A 16,227-nucleotide genomic window follows, 5' to 3' on the forward strand; every position below is an offset into this window, starting at 1 on the left:
CTCTTTGAACTAATTTTGATAATACGAGAGCAGTGTATTTTTGGCCTTATAGAGTTTACAAGATTGCCAATAACGAATGTTATTCGCCCTTCTAAAGGAACCAATACAACCGTCTCCTACATCAGAACGAGCACTATGCTGCCTCACATCAAACACTCTCTATGGAAAGGAGAGATAGGAGTCTGGTGATTTTTCCACCCACAGTTACTCTACGTTCCACACGGGGTATGATAAAGAGGTACTTATTACACAAAATTAAGTTCTTCTAGTAAGTCACTGTCCTCAGCTAGCGCTTTAAGAATCACTAAAACCATGCTATCCTTTTGATAAGCCCCCAGTGACTCAGAGGTATGTCTACGGACTTACAACGCTAAAATCTGTGTTTCGATACCCGTGGTGGGCAGAGCACAGATAGCCCATTGTGTAGCTTTGTGCTTAATTCAAAACAACAACAACAACAACAATCCTTTTTATATTTAATATAAGTAGCTTTGAGGCTGATTGGTGGCTTCTATCTGACTTCTCTAAAATCTGTCGTATTGTACTGTTGGTGATGATCGAATATTGGTGAACGTTGAAGGAATGGTAAATTGGAAAACAAAATGACTCTGTTACAGTTAACAAAGTTATTCGGTTTATTTTACTTTCAGACCGCCTTCAGTGATTGTTCGCTCCAGGTTTACTAAGTTTCAGGCGTATCCCGTTTCATCTGTCACTGTTAATAGAGAGATATCTAAATAGTCAATCAATAAAACGGTCTGCAATAAAGACGCTCCTACCAAACAACACCCACTATTACACCCCTTTGACATGATCTTATTTCTGCGTTTATAGAACTTAAACAATTAGTTTAAACATCACATTATCAATCATTTTTATAGTAGATGGAAGCTCTCCAGATGTATGTACCGTTGTTCTTAAGCTTTATAGATTCTTTCAAATTATCTTGGGTAAATAATTCAAACTTTGAAGTTTTCATAAACTTGGACACTGTTGTAATCTTTTGGCAACGTACACAAGACGCTAACTACCTACACTAACGTGAAGAATATACTTACTTGTGCCACTTTAATGATGTTTTCCACCAGAAATGTCATCGTAAAATTCTGTTTCGCGTACAGACCATGGCACCAATGAAGAGGTCCTACGATAAAGCAGACAGAGATAACTTGAAGATATTGTGTTTGTTTGTTTTACCGAAAAGTCACATTGGACAACTTGCTGTGTCTACCGCGGGAATCGAATTTGAATATTAAAGATATAGTGAAAGAGCGCAGATTAAAAACTTCCAAATAGTTGGCATGTTAAGGCAGCACTGAATTTGGTATCTCCACATGGCTGTAGAAAACGTGGTTGTCCAAAGAAGACCTGGCGTAACAACATTAGAAAAAGATGCTACGTGCGATTGGGTAAAATAGAAATCTATCAACGTCGTTTCTTCCAACAGTTTCTTCTATCTATGGCTCCAGTTAAGTACCACACAAAAAATATTTTATCAACAGAAGATCTTGGTCACTTCTAAGATCAATTAGAGAGGTGGCAGAAAAACTAACTGGCCCTGGCCTCAAGCTCAATTTAGGCACTTGTTATATTTTGTATTTTTAAGAGTTGTTTTTATGTGCCTCCAAGTCAGACAAAATGCTAAAAATACACTCAGCTCAGAGTTGCAAATTACATATACAAATTATATACAAATTATCTTTAATTTTTATTTTGGACTAATGTAAGTCTTAATTTGTTTTCATGTGTCCCCACTTCTTATTTTTATTATTGCCAGGAGCCCCAAAAAGACAGAAGTGGCCTAGGCTTCTCCATTCTTGTAAGAGTTTGTTTTGTTTTTTGTTTTAAATTTCGCTCAAAGCTAGTCGAGGGCTATTTGCGCTAGCCGTCCCTAATTTAGCAGAGTAAGACTGGAGGGAAGGTAGCTAGTCATCCCCACCCACCGCCAACTGTTGAGCTACTCTTTTACCAACGAATAGGGGATTGACCGTCACATTATAACGCCCCACGGCTGGGAAGGCGAGCAACTTTGGTGCGACCGAGATTCGAACCTGTGACCCTAGGATTACGAGTCGAACGCCTTAACACGCTTGGCCATGCCGGACCCACTTCTAAGAGAGACAGCTCATTTCTAATGAGTTATGGGCCGAGTATGGCGAGGTGGTTAAGGCATTCGACTCCCTAATCTGAAGGTCGCAGGTTCGAATCTCCGCCACACCAAAAATGCTCGCCCTTTTAGCCGTGGGGGCCTTATAATGTTACAGTCAATCTCACTATTCATTGGTAAAAGAGTAGCCCAAGTGTTGACAGTGGGTGATGGTGACTAGTTGCCTTCCCTCTAGTCTTACACTGCTAAATTAGGGACGGCTAGCGCAAATAGCCCTCGACTAGCTTTGAGCGAAATTCAAAACAAAAAACAAAACAAACTCTTAAAAGAACGGAGAAGCCTAGGCCACTTCTGTCTTTTTGGGGCTAACTTACAAAACATCCAAGTTTTTAATTCGGTAGTAAACATCTTATTTTAGTTATTTTTTTATTTTTCACAACAGCATTTGTTTGTTGTTAATCGAAAAATTACACAATGGAGTAATTTTATCCTACCTACCATGGATATCGAAAACAGGGTATTTTTTGTAAGAGTAATCCAAGTAGCAATATGATTAAATATTTATTCGTTGTAAAACTATTTGTTTTTGTTAGGAATCTTAACATCGGTCGAAATCAAATGTGTCCAAAGTCTAAGATATTATTTAAATGATGCATAGTATACATGTTTGGATTGTTTATGTTCCTATAGCAACAGTAAAACCAACGTTGTTAAGACACTCAAATAAATTAATCTCTTTGTTGAAGATTAATATATTATTTTCATTAACAAAGGTGTTGGTACTTTTATTATTAACAGTTTTTAATATGATTACAAGTTCGCAAGCTTAACGTTATTAAAACTATTATAAACATTATTCGATAGCACTAACGTCTTCTTAACAGTTATCGTATCTTTGTTGGTTCGGTTTTTGTTAAACTCAAAGATATATACACAATGGATTGACAATCTTTGTTTTTCTCACCAAGGATATCGAAAATCGGATGTTAAGATCATAAACTTACAGATTTTCTGCTGTGTCACTGGGGAACGTTGCTGTATCTAATTGAAAAATAAAAAACGTCAATCTACAGAAAAAAACAAATGTTTAGATAGCATCTAGATGGATAGTGTGCTACTTGGCTTCATAAATTAGTGTTGTAGAAAATGACATAAAAGAAAAACGGTAAAACTGTTAAACCTGGGTATAAATTTCGCGTGTAATTAATTAGATCGTTTATAATTTTAACGCAAAAAACTCTAAATTGAAGCACTGGACTTTGTAAATTAATTTAACGGTGAATTTATAAATATTGTTAATACATTTTGATCCCTTTAAATACTTTAATACTTATTGTGTAATCTAATCTACACAAGAAAGAAGGGAAAAACATATACACTAATACAGAGTGAAACACAAATAGTTAGATATGGAGAGCAAATACTTCGGAGGAGAGATTAGGCAAGCAGATACGCGTAAAACAATTGTTTTTCTTTTTTTAATTTCGCGCAAAGCTACTCAAGAGCTATCTGCGCTAGCTGTCCCTAATTTAGCAGTGTAAGATTAGAGGGAAAACAGCTAGTCATCACCACCCACCGTCAACTCTTGGGCTACTCTTTTACCAACGAATAATGAGATTGACCGTAACTTATAACGCCCCCACTGCTGAAAGGGCGAACATGTTTGTCCGACGGGGATTTGAACCCGCCATCCTCAGATTACGAGTCGAACGCCTTAACCCACCGGCCATGCCGGGCCGCGTAAAATGAACAACAATACCCCTCCCCCCACACACGGAGAAAAGAAACGAAACATAATGACGGGCGTTTTTAAACATTGTCATAGTGCATGTATTCTAGATATACTTAATTTTGATTGACGTTACAAATGTTTCTGCTCTTAATGTTAAGATGTTATAGCATATAAAATGTATTTTATAATTACACTTTACCCTTTGTGAACTGATGGTAAAAAATTGAAATTGCTGCACACTTTTTGATTAAATTGTAGCTTTTGTGTAATAATAATAATATTAGTAATAATAATAATAGTAATAATAATAATAATAATAATAATAATAATAATAATAATAATAATAATAATAATAATAATAATAATAGTAATAATAATAATAATAATGTGAATTAGACATATTTTTCACTTCATTTTTATATCATTTGTTTCACAATATTTTATAATACTAGTTGGTACTTGAAACCTGACTGATCGACAATAACAGCTTTTGATCGAATAATGCTACCGTTTGTTGCCCGTATAACGCACAGCTGAAAATACAGCGCAATACTTGATAACTATATCATATCTGTTGGTAATATGTCCAGATATCAAGAGCTTCCTTGATAACTATGTCATATCTGTTGGTAATACATTCAGATGCCAAGACTCTCCTAAGATTCGTAGCAGTGAATTAAAATACAGAAACATTCAGAACACATAAGCTTGCTCCATCTAGTGTAATCATTTCGCTTTAAAATCGTTAAAGTTCAAATTCTCAGAATAAAATGATATGTGACCGAACTATCAGGTCATCCCTTAAGTAGTGTCCGAGAATTTAATACAGAAAGTGCATCATCACTTCTGTCTTTGCAGAAAGCTTTAATGACAAAAATACGATGTAGGACGTGTGCAAAGTTTTCAGACAAATAAAAGGAATTAACCCAACTCAATTTTTGTAGATCGTTAATCAAATAAACACTTGGGCTCGGCATGGCCAAGCGTGTTAAGGCGTGCGACTCGTAATCTGAGGGTCGATGGTTCGCATCCCCGTCTCGCCAAACATGCTCGCCCTTTCAGCCGTGGGGGCGTTATAATGTGACGGTCAATCCCACTATTCGTTGGTAAAAGAATAGCCCAAGAGTTGGTGGTGGGTAGTGATGACTAGCTGCCTTCCCTCTAGTCTTACACTGCTAAATTAGGGACGGCTAGCGCAGATAGCCCTCGAGTAGCTTTGTGCGAAATTCAAAACAAAAAAATCTTTCGTGTTTTCAAAGTTCGTTTAGATTCGCGAATATTTGTGTCATTACCAGGCAGTTGCATAATAATAAAAATAATCAACTTCACATATTTATAACTTTTCTTGTTTCCATGATAATGTGACGTCAGGTTTAGTGTATGTCTCTTCGTTTTACATCTATTAAATACAATTGTTACCTTGCGTGCTGGTATTTTCAAAGGGAGCAACATGCATCTAACTATCATAAGTTTAGTCTGTCTTGGACATAAAAAAAACCGATATATTTTTGAAAACTTAAAATGGCGCAGTTGCTTTTAAAAAAATTTATTTTAAAAAAGTAATTTACATGGAAGTGTTTTAATGGATTTTCTATCTAATATTATGCTGTCTCTTTTCACAAAGAAAACGGCATGTGCTTTTACTTCTACGTTTAAGAATACACAGGTAAAAATATTCTAAAGAAAGTGAAATAAACGAAAAGTAGCATGGATTACAAGCATGCTAAATGCATGGGAAAACTTTATATGCATGTAATATCAATGTACATGAAGAATGTTAGGGCATTCTTGAAACAAAATACTGAAATCAAGAGACCTGAAGTAGAAACACTTTTGAACATCTGATATAACTTTTTTTTTGTAACCCAATTGCTCTTTTCTTGTTAACACCAATAATAAATTTAGTTCAAACCTTCTTAATTATAAACTAATATCTTGTAAATAGAGGAAGAAGTGTTGTTTTAATTGTAAAATTGAAATGTTAAATTTGACTTGTTTACTGTAATTGTTATTTTTAAATTTATAATACAGTTAGAGAAATAACATGGACAACAACGTTCCGGTAAAGCACAAAAGCTTTTACCTGTATACTTTAATTTTTGTTTGACTAATGTGCGAATAATATTAATAACGCGAATGTGCTAGGTACGCTGCAACCTATGGGTGGGGCCCTGGAATGACCAGGTGGTTAGGGCGCTTGACTGGCAATCTGTGGGACGCCGGTTCGAATCCCCGTCTCACCTAACTTGCTTGCCCTTTCAGCCATGGGTGCGTTATAATGTTCGGTCAATCCCGCAATTCGTTGGTAAAAGAGTAGCCCAAGAGTTGGCGGTTGGTGGCGGTGACTAGCTGCCTTCTCTTTAGTCTTACACTGCTAAATTAGGGACTGCTAGTGCAGATAGCCCTCGTGTAGCTTTGCACGAAATTTCGAACAAACAGACAAAATAATCTATTTGTTGTTAAGTTGAGCTGGTTTTATAATAATAAAATATGAAATACACCAGTTTTTTATTGACTAATTCCTTTCTTATTAATCTGAAACAAACTATGAAGGTTAGTAAAATAGCTATAAGAGTTAATCTTACTTACTATCTTTTATCGTCTTATAATCAGTGCCAGATTAACGCAAGGTCTGATAAGACTGAAGCCCCAGAGCACACGATACTTTGGGGACCAAACAACTTTGAATAGTTTAGAAAAAAAGTAATCTTCTGTTCTGCTAAGACTCTGGACAACCAGTAGACTTAATATGGCTCTGCTTGTTATTCATGCAAGGCTGAATGAAGTTTAGATGAAATAAATGAAAGAAATAATAACGATCCTCTAACTTCATAACATGTGTTGATCCGTTATCTTTCTCTTTACAGTTTCTTTAGGTGTTTAAAGGTTACAACACATGACACAAAATCTGAAGCAAAACCCGAAGAAGTTGTTAAACAAAACCTCATAAATTAAAAGTAAAACACCTGAAGTTATAAGGTCGTTTCCACAAAGTTCTCTAGCATAGTTTTACCATTTTAGAGAAACTTTTAATTAATATTTATATATATATATATAACGTGCGGATGTTGAACGTCTTAAAACATTATCTTAGTGATCTAAACTAAAGTAAGAAAATTATTAGTAAAACTAATTTGAACACAATATAAACATTCTATTTATAGTTAATTATTTTGATAATCTAATTTATTGTTTATAAATCAAATTAATTACTTAAATCTAGAACTAGTACGCAAGGTCATGTGATTCACGTAGAAAAGGACAAGGTCTTCAAGAACGGATATGTGCATAATATTTACATATAACTAAGTGAAAACCAAAACCTGGACATATGAGCCCAATGGTAATAATTCGAAGTTTGTTTATTATTTTATAAACAAATCTCCAACGCACACAAATGCCTGACTTCCTTTTGTTACTGGTTTCAGGCGTGGCTAAGTTGATAGCCAGCTATGAAACCGAGGGTCTGTGTTCGAGCCCTATTGATACAAAATTGCACTCTCCACCTTCGGCAGCGGGTGCGTTATAATAGTGACTTTCAAATCTCACTGTTACGTTAGAGTTGCCTAAGAATTGGTGGTGGGTGCTATTGAATAACTGCCTTCCTTCTACTCTATCACATAGCCCTTGAATAGCTTTGCACAGATATTCGAAATAAACAAGAACAACTCTTCCACCACAAATACCAACTCTTCCACCACAAATACGTATAATTTCAGTCATACTTTTAAGGTCAAGAAGTTTTCAGTTTCCTGTTGAAGTCTTGAGTAACCTATTTGTACTTTATACTCGTGTGTAGTAATCTCTGAATAACCCATACAAGTGACAATTTTGAATACAGTGTGTCATTGTAGTATCAGTTAAGGCAGCGTCAGAAAGTTTGTTTTTCTTTCGTGGACGATACACACTGTGCCCTTCATTAGCACAGCGGTATGTTTGTGGACTTAAAACGGTAAAAAACCGAGATTCGATACACGTGGTGGGCAGAGCAGAGATAGCCCTTTGTGTGGCTTTGTGATTACTAACTAGCAGTTATACGAGACAATTTGACAGAGCTAGTCTAAAACTTGTACAGCGTCCTCTAAGCTATCACGAGAGAAACAGTCGCTACTATGTTCTATCGTGAGTATAATCAGTTGTTTTGTACTTTTGTATGTATGTAAGTGTGTTTCAACAAGTGTTACGGTCACGCTAGATATGACAAACAGCTAGCGTAACTTGATCTGAAACGGCTGAATAGTGTTAATGGCTAAACCCGAGTGGGTCATCTATTATTTCACTTATTTTAAACTTTGTCCGATTAAACATAACTTGCTGGAAGTTAAGTCTGTGAAAGTGTTATTAAACCGTGTTGGAGTGTAACTGTATTAACAACTTTAATTATATTAACATTGATTCAAATAAAAGTTAGACACTTCACTGTTTTTAAATGTTATTTGTAATGATTGCAAAGTAATGCTTTCAAATTAAAATATGATCCACTTTAGTGCATACGTTTAAAACTTATAGGTGTTTGAGACGATTCTTTCGTGAAGTACACATTTTTTTTGTAACAGAAATGCTGTTCACTATTATATTTACTTGTTTGTTTATTGAATTTCGCGGTAAGCTACTCGAAGGCTATCTACGCTAGCCGTCCCTAATTTAGCAGTTTTTTTTTTAATTTTGCACTAAGCTACTCGAGGGCTATCTGCGCTAGCCGTCTCTAATTTAGCAGTGTAAGACTAGAGAGAAGGCAGCTTGTCATCACCACCGACTCTTTTACCAACGAATAGTGGGATTGACCATCACATTATAAAGCCCCCACGGTTGAAAGGGCGAGCAAGTTTGGGACGACCGGGATTCGAACTCGCGACCCTCGAATAAGGAGTCGAACACTTAACACACTAGGCCATGCCGGGCCCTATTATATTTACTATTCGCCAAAGCTAATAACCGTTTTCGTTCGAACACTAGTCTGTATTTTGATAAGTGTTTGTAGTTCAACGGAAATGATCAAAAACAAGATCAAATAACACTGTGTTGTTGTTTTGTTTGGAACTGTACAAAACCACGTGTGTATGATTTCATTTACTTTCAGTATCATCATTTGCCAGGTGTTTCGGTTTATAATATATTGGAGGTTACTGAGGGACAACCAGCTGTGTTCAGAAACAGTTGTTCTTTGCCTCACACCTGGTAATGGATTGGGCTATACTGGTACGTTTCTGGTTATGACTGAAACGTTATGGTAAATGTGTTGTGCTGAAACAACATCGGATAAGGTTATTACTGGTTGTTGGATTGTAGTTTTGTGGAATGAAGTTTATCTTCTCTTACTTGGTGGCAACAATACACACATACACGTATATATATCAAAGGTGGCCAAACCGCGGCTCGCGAGCTACAAGCGGCTCTTTGACATGTGCGGCTCGCGGAAATATGTTGACCGAGCTCCTTTTTGGATCACAATTAATATAAACGGTAAATAAAAAATTTCAAGCTTTATAATTATTTACCGGGCATAAACTGAGAGTCCACTGGATTAAAACGTAAGTTTAATGTTCATCGTGAGTAAATATATTAAAGAATTTAAATCCTAATTTTAATGCTAGATTTGAGTCATGGATTAAACAATTTTGGATAAGCAAGGATTACAAAGGAATTGTGTAGAATCAGTAATCGTACAAGCCGGTGCTGACAATGTTAGTTTTAGTGGGCGTGGTTTGCGATCGCGTGATTGTGGCGTGTGTGGCTGTGTTGCGGGCAGTGAATTTAGCGGAGTGTTAATGTGATACTAGGCGCTGTGGAGTTGAGTTTGGTTGCGTTGCGCCTCTTGTAGCTTATTGTTTCTTTTCACTTTAATTTTTTAAGAGCGTCTGTGAAGGAAGACGGCGTCATTAAATTGTAAGAAGCGAAAGTGTGAAGATGAAAAAAAATTTAAGCCAGAGTGGGAAGAAGATTTTGCATTCGCCGTTAAAGGAGTTTAGCCTTTTTGTCTGATCTGCAATGTCATTGCAAAGCCAGTAACTTCAAACGTACCCGACATGACCATGTGTGTTAAGGCATTCGACTCGTAACCTGAGGGTCGCGGGTTCAAATCCCCGTCGCACCGAACATGCTCGCCCTTTCAGCCGTGGGGGCGTTATAATATGACAGTCAATCCCACTGTTCGTTGGTAAAAGAGTAGCCCAAGAGTGGGCGGTGAGTGGTGATGACTAGCTGCCTTCCTTCTAGTTTTATACTGCTAAATTAAGGACGGCTAGCGTAGACAACATATCAGCCGTAATTTCAACGACTCACAACGAAGATGGAAACTCACTACTAGCAGTAAATAGCCTGATAATTATATTAATATCTATTTGTGTTAGAATAATATTATGACAAGACTAAAATTTTGTAAGGTGGTATGTGATTAAAATATCTCTAATTTTATTCTTTTATATATTTTCCTCCGTGTTTTGACCAGATGTTTACTAATACAGAAAAATATCATTAAAAATATCTGTTTTTTACCCCTTTTATTTTTATTTTTGACAGTATCATTTAATGTTAATGAAATACAAACTTGCAAATTTTTCTTAGATGTTTCCGTAGTCCATTACCTTATTAAATAGGCTTAATATAATTAAAACAATAATCAACCAGTATTTTGAAAACATTTGGTATATATATGTGTACTTTGTGATTATTGAAACTAATACAAATTAACAGTTTAAAAACTACATACATCAATAAGTATTATTACGTACATGTATTTCTTACTATTTATATAAAATTTATGTAACAAAATGAACGTGTAACAATGAAAACGTGTGTGTAATATTTGTTCAGGTCTTGCGGCTCTCAAATATCTGAAGTTTATTGTATGTGGCTCTTACGTTAAGCAAGTTTGGCAACCTCTGATATATAAACTGGTAAAAAATTAAAGGAACAAGTACATTTTTCAGTATATTTTTCTCATAACTAAATTTACGTATGGAAAACATATCCGTTCGTCTACAAGAGTATTTTTTAAGCTTGCGAATGAAGTTTGAAGCAACTCAAACGAAACTCATCTCACTCAAGGAGAATACAACTCAAGGTACCCTATATAAGACTGTTACGTGAAACTATGCATTCCTAATTACGTCTCTAAACAAACACCAACATGGATCTTTTGTGGCTCGTTTTATCAGTGTACCTTCATCTTGTTTACCCAAGCAGTCAGGCGCCATCTGACAGAGAACGAGGTGGCCAGGGCGGTCCAGATGCTGGACGATCGCCAGACCCAAAGGAAGGTGGCACAGCGCGACGGTGTCACCAAGCGTCATTAATCGACTTTGGCGACGCTACCAGGAGGCGAACTCTCATGGTAGGAGACCAGGTCAAGACCGTCATCGCTGCACAACAGTCAGAGAGGACCGCTACATCGTGACTACCACTCTGCGGGACAGGTTAGCTATGGCTCGGTCACTGCGAAATGACATCTAGCATTTTACTAGAACATGTGTGTCGACCTAAACAGTTCGCAGTCGTCTGCACGAAGGACGCCTTAGAAAAGACAGCCTGCAAGGGACGGTATTTTGACAGCACGACACCGTGCAACCTGGTTGGAGTTTGCTCGTCAGCACCTGGACTGGAAACTTCGTCAATGGGCCACCGTGCTGTGGACAGACGAGAGCAGGTTCTCTGTGTCTTGTGATGATGGACGTGCAAGTCAACGTTTATGGAGGACTTACTCATACTCGATAGGGGTGCTCTGAACGTATGACGATATAGAGACGAAATTCTGGAACCCATTATGAGGCCTTTTGCCAATGCTGTTGGTGATGGGTTCATTTTCATGCAGGTTAATGCGTGAGCCCACGTTGTCAGATTGTGTATGGACTTCCATGACGAGGAAGGAATAGAGACTTTTGAGTGGCCCGCCAGATCTCCAGATTTAAATCCGATTGAACATTGTCGGGATATGTTGTCGTGTTAGTGAACGCCAGCACCCTCCTCAGAATGTACAGAAGCTCCGACAAGCCCTGGTAGACGAATGGGCTGTCATACCCCAAGATAACATTGATAGACTGATTCGAAGTGTGCCAAATCGGTGTCAGAAGTGTGTCACAGCCCGTGGAGGCCATATTAGTTATTGGATGTTTCAAACACTGCTTGAATACACGCATGTAAAGTGTTTAAAGTATAGTTTCATATGGGATATCAGTTTTGGTGATATTTTAAAAAAATATTTCTCCATGTTTTACCTTTCATCACGCATTAAAATATGGATACAGATGGAACTGAAATGAGGCAAATTACCTAAAAAAATAAAAATATTATCACATTTGAAACACTGAGATAAATTATATAAGAAAACGTACTTGTTCCTTTAATTTTTTGAGCAGTTTTATTCATATGGAAACTAGATCAGAGACAAACCATAAAAGGGGCCCAGCATGGCCAGGTGATTAGGGTGTTTGACTCGTGGGTTCGAATCTCCATCACATCAAACATGTTTGCCCTTTCAGTCGTAGGAGCGTTATAACATTACAATTAATCCCACTATTAGTTGGTAAAAAGAGTAGCCTAAGAGTTGGTGGTGAGTGGTGATGACTAGCTGCCTTCCCTCTAGCCTTACGCTGCTAAATTAGGGACGGCTAGCGCAGATAGTCCTCATGTAGCTTTGCGCGAAATTGAAAACAAACAAAGAATTTAAGAAGGATCATATCAAAATGTGGCAAACCAAAAGGAATCGCGTTTATTCGTGTGTTAACGTCTATACTAGAGGAGTTGTGAAATTCAACATCAGAAATTGGAGTTGTAGGTGAAAGTCATTGAAAAATCTTAAATAACTGCTAACAGTAAAGATAATTATTGATCAGTTTGGGAATTAATTTTAATTTAATAGAATGAAGTTAAATCTGTAGGCGCTAAAAATCTGGTTTCGATACTCACGCGAGCAGACTACAGATAGCCCTTTGTGTCGGTTCATCCTTATCAACAACCACACGATTAAGTCAGGTATAAATTAATAAAACTTGAATATTCAATTTATTTTACCTGGCTTTCTAACTGTTGTCTATTTACATGTGCTGCGCATGTTTTGCCTACCGACTTATCTGTTAACTATTGATTTGCTCGACAGTCTAAGGTAGTATCGACGTCACAGCTGCTAAAGCTATCCATCGTTGCCTAGCGATGTCGGAACTAAAATGTTTGTTTCTGTACATAACGTACGTTACAACAAATGAAACTTTATCTAAGCGGCTGTTTCTTTCCGTCATGTTTGGCTTAACAGAGAGTCTTGGCCGTAGTTCCGAAATTAGTTCAAGTTCAGGCGTTTTAAATTGGGATTTCAGGGTAAATATTTTAATGAACTTACTTATAATGTTTAAATCATCGTAAATCAACGATGAAGTTTAAGGATATTATAACAACAAGTAACGCTTAAAAATTATATATCTATATAATCTTGTGTTGTTTTAAGTGTATAGAATAATTTCTGAAGTTTAACTTTCTTTTATTTATAAATGTTATTGTGTAACCCCAGTAACTGATTCAAGGTCAACATTGGCTGAGGTTAAGCCCACAACTATATAATGGTCTATCTGAGATTTGTCCACCACGATTATCGAAACTCGAATTTTAGGGTTGTAAATCTGCAGACTTACCGCCGAGCCAGAAGGGAACATTTTATGCTAGAGAACTTCGTGGAAACGACCTTATAACTTCAGGTGTTTTACTTTCAATTTATGAGGTTTTGTTTAACAGCTTCTTCGGGTTTTGCTTTAGATTTTGTGTCATGTGTTGTAACCTTTAAACACCTAACGAAACTGTAAAGAGAAAGATAACGAATCAACACATGTTATGAAGTTATAGGATCGTTATTATTTCTTTCATTTATTTCATCTAAACTTCATTCAGCCTTGCATGAATAACAAGCAGAGCCATATTAAGTCTACTGGTTGTCCAGAGTCTTAGCAGAACAGAACTTTACTTTTTTTTCTAAACTATTCAAAGTTGGTTGGTCCCCAAAGTATCGTGTGCTCTGGGGCTTCAGTCTTATCAAACCTTGCGTTAATCTGGCACTGATTATAAGACAATAAAAGATAGTAAGTAAGATTAACTCTGATAGCTATTTTACTAATCTTCATAGTTTGTTTCAGATTAATAAGAAAGGAATTAGTCAATAAAAAACTGGTGTATTTCATATTTTATTATTATAAAACCAGCTCAACTTAACAACAAATAGATTATTTTGTCTGTTTGTTCGAAATTTCGTGCAAAGCTACACGAGGGCTATCTGCACTAGCAGTCCCTAATTTAGCAGTGTAAGACTAAAGAGAAGGCAGCTAGTCACCGCCACCAACCGTCAACTCTTGGGCTACTCTTTTACCAACGAATTGCGGGATTGACCGAACATTATAACGCACCCATGGCTGAAAGGGCAAGCAAGTTAGGTGAGACGGGGATTCGAACCCGCGTCCCACAGATTGCCAGTCAAGCGCCCTAACCACCTGGTCATTCCAGGGCCCCACCCATAGGTTGCAGCGTACCTAGCACATTCGCGTTATTAATATTATTCGCACATTAGTCAAACAAAAATTAAAGTATACAGGTAAAAGCTTTTGTGCTTTACCGGAACGTTGCTGTCCATGTTATTTCTCTAACTGTATAAAAAATTAAAAATAACAATTACAGTAAACAAGTCAAATTTAACATTTCAATTTTACAATTAAAACAACACTTCTTCCTCTATTTACAAGATATTAGTTTATAATTAAGAAGGTTTGAACTAGATTTATTATTGGTGTTAACAAGAAAAGAGCAATTGGGTTACAAAAAAAAGTTATATCAGATGTTCAAAAGTGTTTCTACTTCAGGTCTCTTGATTTCAGTATTTTGTTTGAAGAATGCCCTAACATTCTTCATGTACATTGATATTACATGCACATAAAGTTTTCCCATGCATTTAGCATGCTTGTAATCCATGCTACTTTTCGTTTATTTCACTTTCTTTAAACGTAAAAGTAAAAGCACATGCCGTTTTCTTTGTGAAAAGAGACAGCATAATATTAGATGGAAAATCCATTAAAACACTTCCATGGAAATTACTTTTTAAAATATATTTTTTTAAAAGCAACTGCGCCATTTTAAGTTTTCAAAAATATATCGGTTTTTTTTCATGTCTAAGACAGACTAAACTTATGATAGTTAGATGCATGTTGCTCCCTTTGAAAATACCAGCACGCAAGGTAACAATTGTATTTAATACATGTAAAACGAAGAGACATACACTAAACCTGACGTCACATTACCATGGAAACAAGAAAAGTTATAAATATGTGAAGTTGATTATTGTTATTATTATGCAACTGCCTGGTAATGACACAAATATTCGCGAATCTAAACGAACTTTGATAACACGAAAGATTTTTTTGTTTTGAATTTCGCACAAAGCTACTCGAGGGCTATCTGTGCTAGCCGTCCCTAATTTAGCAGTGTAAGACTAGAAGGAAGGCAGCTAGTCATTACCACCAACCGCCAACTCTTGGGCTACTCTTTTACCAACGAATAGTGGGATTGACCGTCACATTATAACGCCATCACGACTGAAAGGGCGAACATGTTTTGGTGCGACCGGGATTCGAACCCTCGACACTCGGATTACGGGTTGAACGCCTTATCACGTTTGGCCATGCCGGACCGAAAATACGAAAGAGAGACATAAAATTAATATAATGATGTCCAAAAGGCCGAGCATGACAAGGTGTTAGGGTGCTTGACTCGCAATCTGAGGGTGGCGGGCTTAAACCCCTGTTACACCAAAACATGCTCACACTTCCAGCCGTGGGGACATTATAATGTGACAGTCAATCTTACTATTGCTGTTCTTCCTCTAGTCTTACACTGCCAAATTAGGAATGGCTAGTGCAGATAGCCCCTGAGTAGCTTTGCGCGAAATTAAAAAAAAAAAAAATGTCCAAAAAAACTTTACTGAATATCTACATTTTATTAGGTCTGGAAGTGCGGAACTTGCAAAACATTTTAATAGGAGTCAATGAAGGTATCCATTTATATGTTGACAGAAATGTAAGGGTGGGATTATTACTAAGCTAAACTTATCTAGGCTCATTTTACGGTAAATAATAACAGTTATACGCAGGTATAGAAAGTACAAGGAGTTTCAAAACGAGGAGAATAGGACGTGGCCATGTGATTATAGTGTGCCAGACTGCGAATCTGAGGATTCATGCTTTGTGTTTTGTTCTCTCAAAAATTGCACACAACTAGTTGGGGTTGTGGGTGCGTTAAGAGTAACAGTCAGCTTACATTGTGATAAGAGTAACTCAGAGTTGGCAGTGGGTAATATTTACTGGTTGCTTTCCCTATAGTCTTCAAGCTCAAAATTAGGGACAGCTAACGCAGGTAACTGTAG

At 36.8% G+C, this 16,227-nt stretch overlaps 1 protein-coding gene and 1 long non-coding RNA gene across 11 annotated transcripts in view; one reads left to right on the forward strand and one right to left on the reverse strand.

Annotated features, from left to right (window-relative positions):
• Positions 1–12,889, reverse strand: LOC143223365 (uncharacterized). Its single transcript, XR_013012880.1, has 4 exons — positions 12,744–12,889; positions 3,112–3,148; positions 1,059–1,144; positions 1–715 (listed from the first exon to the last, which is right to left on the reverse strand). It is a non-coding gene; the product is annotated as an uncharacterized LOC143223365 (long non-coding RNA).
• Positions 7,677–16,227, forward strand: part of LOC143223364 (serine/threonine-protein kinase NIM1-like) — a 24,112-nt gene continuing 15,561 nt past the window's right edge. For 4 of the 10 annotated variants that reach the window (XM_076451256.1, XM_076451253.1, XM_076451251.1 and 1 more), the window contains exon 1: positions 7,678–7,961. The gene's annotated coding sequence lies outside the window, so the exon portion shown is untranslated. Of the gene's footprint in view, positions 7,962–9,568; positions 10,149–12,900; positions 13,149–16,227 lie in introns of those variants that run through there. The other 6 variants (XM_076451262.1, XM_076451260.1, XM_076451252.1 and 3 more) reach the window with 4 other exon arrangements.

The sequence above is a fragment of the Tachypleus tridentatus genome, chromosome 8 (assembly GCF_004210375.1).
Source record: "Tachypleus tridentatus isolate NWPU-2018 chromosome 8, ASM421037v1, whole genome shotgun sequence".
Classification (NCBI taxonomy): Eukaryota; Metazoa; Arthropoda; class Merostomata; order Xiphosura; family Limulidae; genus Tachypleus; species Tachypleus tridentatus.